This window comes from Nematolebias whitei, chromosome 2, assembly GCF_014905685.2.
Source record: "Nematolebias whitei isolate Nwh7 chromosome 2, NemWhi1, whole genome shotgun sequence".
NCBI lineage: Eukaryota > Metazoa > Chordata > Actinopteri > Cyprinodontiformes > Rivulidae > Nematolebias > Nematolebias whitei.
The window spans coordinates 56,446,407-56,455,364 of record NC_056499.1 but is presented as its reverse complement, the minus strand read 5'-3'; the positions used below and the strand labels follow the sequence as shown (position 1 = coordinate 56,455,364).

The 8,958-nt window shown below is 42.5% G+C and overlaps 1 protein-coding gene across 1 annotated transcript in view; it reads left to right on the top strand.

The window, feature by feature from the left end:
• Positions 1–2,402: 2,402 nt before the first annotated feature.
• Positions 2,403–8,958, top strand: part of arfgap2 (ADP-ribosylation factor GTPase activating protein 2) — a 72,957-nt gene continuing 66,401 nt past the window's right edge. The window contains exon 1 of the mRNA XM_037692465.1: positions 2,403–2,420. The gene's annotated coding sequence lies outside the window, so the exon portion shown is untranslated. The remainder of the gene's footprint in view (positions 2,421–8,958) is intronic.

Genomic DNA, 8,958 nt, shown 5'->3' with positions numbered 1-8,958 from the left:
AAACGTTTCAGCACAAAAAAAAGAAACTGTCCAGATGACCTGACTGAAAAATGTTGGGTCTAGATTTACTAGTTCATCTACAGGTGCTGGTCGTAAAATTAGAATATCGTGAAATACTTGATTTTATTTCAGTAATTCCATTCAAAAAGTGAAATTTGTATATTATATTCATTCATTACACACAGACTGATATGTTTCAAATGTTTATTTCTTTTAATGTTGATGATTATAACTGACGATGAAAACGCCAAATTCAGTATCTCAGAAAATTAGAATATTACTTAAAACCAATTAAAAAAAGTAATTTTAGAAATGTTGGCCAACTGAAAAGTATGAACATGAAAGGTATGAACATGAAAAGTATGAACATGAAAAGTATGAACATGTTCAGCATCAATACTTAGTGTTGCTCCTTTAGTCTGGATCACTGCAGCAGTGCGTCGTGGCATGGAGTGGATCAGTCTGTGTCACTACTCAGGTTCTGAGAGCCCAGGTTGTTCTGATCGTGGCCTTCAGCTCTTCTGAATTGTTGGGTCTGGTGCATCACATCTTCCTCTTCACAATACCACAGAGGTTTTCTATGGAGTTAAGATCAGGTGGGTTTGCTGGCTAATAAAGAACAGGGATACCATGGTCCTTAAACCAGGTACTGGTAGCTTTGGCACAGTGTTCAGGTGCCAAGTCCTGTTGGAAAATGAAATCTGCATCTTCATAAAGTTGGTCAGCAGCAGGAAGCATGAAGTCTCTAAAACTTCCTGGTAGATGCTGCGTTGTCCTTGGACCTCAGAAAACACAGTGGACCAACACCAGCAGATGACATGGCCCCAAACCATCACTGACTGTGGAAACTTGACACTGGACCTCAAGCAACGTGGATTCTGTGCCTCTGCTCTCTTCCTCCAGACTCTGGGACCTTGATTTCCAAAGGAAATGCAAACCTTACTTTCATCAGAGAACATAACTTTGGACCACTCAGCAGCAGTTCCTGGCGAGACACTTCTGACGCTGACTCTTGTTCAAGAGTGGCTTGACGCATTGAATGCAACAGCTGAAACCCATGTCTTGCATACGTCTGTGCGTGGTGGTTTGTGAATCGCTGACTCCAACTGCAGTCCACTCTTTGTGAATCTCCCCCACATTTTGGAATGGGTTTTGTTTCAACATCCTCTCCAGGGTGCAGTTATCCCTGTTGCTTGTACACTTTAATCTACCACATCGTTTCCTTTCCTTCTCCTCTCTATTAATGTGCTTGGACACAGAGCTCTGTGAACAGCCAGCCTCTGTAGCAATGACCTTTTGTGTCTTGCCCTCTTTGTGCAAAGTGTCAATGGTTGTCTTTTGGACAACTATCAAGTCAGCAGTCTTCCCCATGATTGTGCAGCTACAGAACCAGACTGAGACCATTTAAAGGACTTTGCAGGTGTTTTGAGTTAATTAGCTGATAAGACTGTGGCACCAGGTGTCTTCAATATTGAACCTTTTCACAATATTCAAATTTTCTGAGATACTGAATGTAGTGTTTTCATTAGTTGTCAGTTATAATCATCAACATTAAAAGAAATAAACATTTGAAACATATAAGTCTGAGTGTAATGAATGAATATAATATACTAGTTTCACTTTTTGAATGGAATTACTGAAATAAATCAACTTTTTCACGATATTCTAATTTTATGACCAGCACCTGCATGTTTCAACCATGAAATGTGGGTAATTAATAAAATAACAAGGGCCTGAATACAAGCAGCTGAAATGAGCTTCCTATAGGGCATTCTGGGTCAGCCTGGGGGATAAGTTGAGGTGCACCTTCGGAGTAGAGCTCCTGCTCCTCATCAAAAGAAGTCAGCTGAGGTGGTTCAAACATTTGATTAGGATGCTTCCCGGACGTCTCCCTCTGGATGTTTTCCGTGAACATACCGCTGTGAGAATTCCCCTGAGGCAGACCCAGAACTCGCTGGAGACATTACGTATTTATCATCAATGGTTTGGGAACACCTTGGGATCCACCAGACGGAGCTGGACAATGGAGCAATCAGTGGGACAATCTCACACTGTTGGATGGAACTTTTTTACATAAAACACTCTTTGAATTTGTCTGTCTTTTTTAATTATTATTTGGATATTCACAATCTTGTTGACATGTCCTGTAAACAAAGGCTGTGCTAATTTGAATTTTTTTAGGGAAACTTCAGTTTCATTTGGGTGCCACTTATGATGAAAGCATCCCAATAACACACTCACAATTTTGGATTTCTGCTATGAGTAAATATGCCATTATGAGTAAATGGTAAAGATTCTTTTGACAGCCAGAAATATTCTGTCGATTCAGTCTGTTTAATATGTATATTATTTATTTTTTGCAGAGTCTGAAGAAGGACCAAGCATTGACGGTTTGAGCACGTCACCCAAATCCTCTATAGGTGAGTAAACTCCTATCAGCCTCTGTGTGTTCCTCTTCATGAGCGGTCTTCCTCAATTTTTTTTCTTAATGTCTGACCATGATACAGTTCATTTTCACTTCACTTGTTCTGCAGAATACAATCTTACCACCTCTCAATTATTTCTTTCTTTCTTGATCAACAACCCTCGGAGTTATTTAAATATATCACAATTGGTTAAAAAAAATTTATTAAAAAAATGAAATAATTCCCAAAGTGCTCTTAGCTGGAAACTGGTCTCCGACACTGGATTTCTGCAATACAGGCCCTGAACATGGCCCATTGAAATTCCGTGTCCCCGATCTCCCCTGGGCCTACTGAGAAACTCTCCCGGAGGTGTGAGTTGAAGATTGCATGGACAGAGGGCTCTACCAGACATTCCAGTTCACCCTCACTATACGTTTGGTTTTATCAGGTCAGTCTGGCAGTCTCTCTCGCCATTGGATCCAACTCACCACTAGGTGGCGATAAATTGACAGTTTTGCCCCTCTCTTCACCCAAGTGTCCAAGACATAGGGCTGCAGGTCTGACAACGCAATTGCAAAATCGATCATTGACCTTTGACCTGAGGTGGCCTAGTGTCAAGTACACTTATTAATCACCCTATGCTCAGACATGTTGTTTATTATGGACACCTCGTGCCTAGCACAGAAGTCCAATAAACAAACATCATTCTGGTTCAGATCAGAGAGGTTGTTCCTCCCAATCACCCCTTTCCAGCTCGACTGACTCTGTGCAGTGTGAATGAGAACTGCACCAGTTGAAAATGTAAACAAATGTTCTGAGTTTTGGTCCCCAATTGAACAGAGTCTACCGGACTATCAGGTGTGAAAACACCCTCAGAGATACCAATGAGTACGCTTCTCAAAAAGAAGGGTATTAGTGACGATGTTGAATGATGTACTCTGATCAAATGTCTTTATACATCGTCCACCAGACAGTCATTCTCTTTCATTTTTAGTAGCTGTTGTCATATTGATGATTTCTAATATTGTGCAGCGTTGTTAATTGTTTTTAGACCTTGACATGTTTCCTGCCAGAGGAGAGCTTCTCTACATTGCTCAAAATATAGCTCTGGCATGCTTGTAAATATTTGGAGACGCATAATAAAATAAACAATAAAATTTAGGATGTCTGCGACATCTCACATTTAGAAAAGGTTTTGTCGCATAAATTTGTTGCATACATTATTTTGACCATGTTCAAACTTCAGACAACAATATTGTAAGCTTCTGCAACTCATACAATGAAACTGAGAACTCCACTTAACATTTCAAGACATTTCGGAGACTCCATTTCAAATGCTGTTCTTCAGCTGGTCTCCAGCAGCCACAGTCTGCTGAAATACTGGCTTAAAGTAATGGCAACAAATTGTGTTTCTGTGACAGACTCCTGGTAACTAAGGGTGTATTCACACCAGCCCTGTTGTCCTAAACTCTAGCCTGTTGCCTAGAAAGTCCGGTTCGTTTGGGGAGGTGTGAACTCGCCATCAAACTCTGTCACGGAACAAAAAAGCGAACGCTGGCCCGTGCTAAAACCTAGGTTGCGGTCCGGTAGAAGAAAACTCGAGCGCGGTTCGAGTACAGTGTAAATGTAAGCAGACCGGGCACCGCTCTGCAAGCAGGAAGACGACTACAACGCAGGGCAAACAAACACGCATTTCTCTTACCTTGTATGGAGCTGTCAGCTGCCTTATGTGAAAAACGTTCTCCATGATCTTCTGCCTCATCTTCCACTCATGCTGAGTCCGTTGTTGAAAAATGACTAAATAGAACTCCTAAAACCGCTAAAATGTGACGCCACTCCGTTTTTGTTTTTATTTCCAGAAGAAGTGTCTTCAAAGGTTTTTGTGTCGTTTCTTTCAGTAGTTCTTGGTGCAGCACCCCCACAGGCGAGCGGGGGAACAGGTTGGTTCAACAGGTTGGCTTGACTGCACAGTGCAGTGTGAATGCAAACGCACCAGCTCAAATGTAAACAAAATGTTATGAATATTGGGCCCGAACCGAACCGAGTCTACCGGACTATCAGGTGTGAAAACAACCAAAGAGTCTGAAGAACCAAATTTAACTTAAACATATATAGTAGGTTGTTCATTTCATGTGTTTAAGGAGCTTTTTTGTGTCTGAATGAGTTAGATCTATCAAAGTTAAGTTGGGTCCTCTGGACGGATTCTTCTTTTTGAAAAGTTTCGTCTTTTATCTAAAAGACTTCTTCAGTCTGAGGAGCTGCAATAAACTCAGTCTTGTAAATGGCACCTTCTCATAGTGGATCAACCAGTTTGTTTTTGACGTCCAGAACTAGATGTTCACCTGATAAAGGGGGACCATCAGCCGTTAACTGGTAACATTGGCTTAATTGGTCATTAATGCACTGAGGGCTGCTTGCTATTCAGAGAGGGCTGATTGATACTAGCAATAACAGCATTGTAAGAGGGGGACAGATGGACAAGGAGGCTTCCACCCCTGTTTAAAGATGGGCAGTTTCGCTTCACAAAGATGGCTTCTTTTACTCCTCTCTCAAACCAACGCTCCTCTATCAAGCCAACGGTCACTCTTTCAGAGAGTCACTCTTTCAGGGATGAAGATGTTCACATCCTTGATGTGAGAAACGCTGTAACCAAATTTAAAGATTTTCTTCCATCGTTTTCCTCTATCTTGCAGAGTAATACACCAAAGAACAGTGACTTGGATCATCTAGTTGATAAATTTACAACTTTTTTGCAAACTTCACTTGATAAAACTGCTCCACTGAAAAATAAAGTAATCAATCAGAGGAGACTGACTCCTTGGTTCAATTCTGAGTTACATACTTTAAAACAGGCATCTAGAAAGCTGGAAAAAGATAGTGTGTTGAAGAATTTTACTTATCTTGGAGAGATGGCCTGCTAACGTATAAAACAGAACTATATATTATTCACCTTTAATTGATGAGAATAAAAATAACCCCAGGTTAACAAAGTCCATGCTCAATAATCCAGGTATACAATCCAACAATTTTCAGTCAGGTCATCTGGACAGTTTAGTTTTTTGTGCTGAAACGTTTCACTGTCCATCCAGTAGGCTTCATCAGTGAAGGAAACGCACAACAAAACTGATTCTTTCCCCAACAGCTTACTCCAAAATGGAACAAACCAGTTATGTTGGTGCTAAGATGGTCTCTTTGGCACGCCCCCTCCTCCGGTGCTGGCCCTCTGCCTGAATCGGTGTGTAACACCGGTTCGCAACAAGCTCCAAACAGTCAGGAAGTTGATTCATTTTCTGTTTCCTTACGGTATTTGAACTGGAAGATTCATCTTCAGTGAAATATTTCCATACAATTGATGCATTTCTACCTGTTTGCCGAGACTGGGCCTGCTCTGCACCATCTGTCTGCTTGGAGGAATCCATTTTGTAGCTTCTACTAATAGCTCGTGCCCGGTGCAGATCACGTGACACGTGAAGCTATGACGTAACTGCGACGTAATGACGTAACTGCAAATTCTCAACATGAAATTTTAAAACTCGCGAAACGTCTTAGGAATCGATGTGTCAATTACTCGAGTAGTCTGTTAAAGCCCTAGCCCACATCAAAACAACCATAAACATGGAACAAGGACCCTCGCCAGTACACATACCGCGAGAATCGATCAACAAATGACGCCATCTCCTCTGTGGTCCACACTTCACTCACCCACCTGGAGCAAAAGGACTCCCCTACGTCCGTATGCTCTCTGTGGACTTCACGTCTGCCTTCAATATAATAATCTCCCAAACCCTGATGGACAAACTACTCACACTAGGACTAAGCCCCTCCATTTGCAACTGGGTCCTGGACTTCTTAACAAACAGACCACAGTCTGTGAGGATCCACAACTTCTCCTCCTCCACCATAACCTTCAGCACTGGCTCCCCTCAGGGCTGTGTGCTGAGCCCCCTCCTGTTCCCTCTGCTCACGTATGATTGAACAGACCACCCAGCACTAGACTCACCTCACCACCAGATGAAGAGCATCTCAGCGTGACCTCAGCCGAAGTAAGGAGTACTTTCAGGAGGATTAATCCGCACAAGGCAACCGTCCCAGACAACATCCCTGGAAAAGTGTTGAAAGAATGTGCCGATCAGCTCTGCGAGGTGCTGGCAGACATCTTTAACACCTCACTTACCCTAGAGACAGTTCCCACCTGCCTGAAGACTGCTACCATCATCCCAGTCCCAAAAAGCTCTACAGTGACTGGTCTGAATGACTACCGGCTAGTGGCCCTTACCCCGATAGTCGCTAAATGCTTCGAAAAACTGGTCATGACTCACATCAAAACAACCATCAACATCGAGGACCCTCATCAGTACGCATACCGTGAGAACCGATCAACAGAGGATGCAATCTCCTCTGTGGTCCACACTGCGCTCAACCACCTGGAGCAGAAAAACTCTTAAGTCTGTATGCTCTTTGTGGACTTCACATCTGCCTTCAATACTATGATCCCCCAAACCCTGATGGACAAACTATTCACACTAGGACTAAGCCCCTCCATTTGCAACTGGGAACTAGACTTCTTAACAAACAGGCCACAGTTAGTGAGGAGCCACAACTTCTCCTCCTCTACCATAACCCTCAGCACTGGCTCTCCTCAGAGATGTGTGTTGAGCCCCATCCTGTTTACTCTGCTCACGTATGATTGTGCAGCTACCCATCCAGGCTGTCACATTGTAAAGTTTGCAGATGATACAGCGGTGGTGGGATGCATCACAAACAATGAGTCCAGCTACAGGCAAGAGGTGGAACACCTGGAGAGCTGGTGCAAAGAGAATAACCTTCAAAAGAGATGATTGTGGACTTCAGAAGGAACAAACACACCTACACCCCCTTGAACATAAGAGGATCTGCAGTGGAAGTGGTCTCCAGCTACAAGTACTTGGGTGTACACCTGAATGACAACCTCAGCTGGGGCAACAACACCACCAGCCTGATCAAGAAAGCTCATCAGAGACTCTACTTCGTCAAGCGGCTGAGACGAGCTGGTCTGGGAAGTTCAGTCCTCACCTCCTTCTACAGGTGTGCAGTGGAGAGCATCCTGTGCTCCAGCATCAACATGTGGCATGGAGGCTGCACAGCTGCAGAAAGAAAAGCTTTGCAGAGAGTGGTGAAAGCTGCACAGAAGTCTGTTGGAGTCACCTCCAGATGCAGGAAGAGGGCCACCTGCATCATGAAGGACCCCACTCACCCAGCACACACACTTTTTGCCCCGCTCCCCTCAGGAAGGAGGTTGAGGAGCATTAAGTGTAGAACCACTAGACTGAGGAACAGCTTCTACCCTGAGGCTGTTAGACTCATGAATCTCTAACCAGAATAATCACTTTGAAAAAATCACATCATGTTGCTGCTGATCTGTTTCATGTTGCTGCTGATCTGTTTCATGTTGCTGTGTTCATTCATACTCATCTGCTCACACAGACTCATGTTCATGCTGCTGTTTGGCGTATTGTTTTTGTACTGTTAGTGCTTAGTGTATTTTTATTAACGTTTTTCTTAGTTCATAACTTAGATCTTATTACTGTTTTTCTTTTACATTTTAAGACTTTGGTTGAATGTAACTGGGACACTGGGTACACAATTTCGTTCCACCACATGTACCACATGTGGTGTGTATGACAAATAAAAAACCTTGAATCCTAAAAATTATGCAGAAACTCTAGTTCATGCGTTTGTCACATCTAGACTGGACTATTGCAATGGTTTATTATCTGGGTGTTCAAATACTTCTTTAAAAAGCTCAAGTTAATCCAAAATGCTGCTGCCAGCATCTTAACTGGAGTTAGTAGGAGAGATCATATTTCTCCAGTTTTAGTTTCTCTCCACTGGCTCCCTGTCAAATCCAGAATAAAATTCAAAATCTTACTTCTAACCTACAAAGCTCTCAACAACCTGGCTCCATCTTGTATTCAAGAGTTTATTGTTCCATATTTTCCTAACAGAGCACTTCGTGCTCAGACTGCAGGTTTACTTGTGGTTCCTAGAGTTTCCAAAAGCAGAATGGGAGGAAGATCTTTCAGTTATCAGGCTCCTCTCTTGTGGAACCAACTTCCAATTTCTGTTTGTGAGGCTGACACATTGTCCAGTTTTAAGACTGGGCTTAAGATTTTCCTTTTTAATAAATCCTATAGTTATAGTTGGGGTTGGGTTTGCTTACTTAATTTGGGTTGGTATGCTGCTTTAAGCTTAGACTACTGGAGAACAAATTGACCTCATTTCCTTAAATGATCTGTTAAAATGGAATAGTTTTCATTTGATACTACACTGCCTGGCCAAAAAAAAGTTGCCACCAAAAAAAAGGTCACACACTAATATTTGGTGGGTCTGCCTTTAGCTTTGATTATGGCATGCATTCGCTGTGTCATTGTTTCGATAAGCTTCTGCAATGCCACAAGATCTATTTCCATCCAGTGTTGCAATAATTTTTCACCAATATCTTTCTTTGATAATGACAGATTCTGACCACTGAGCCTTCTCCAACACATCCCAAAGATTCTCAATGGGGTTAATA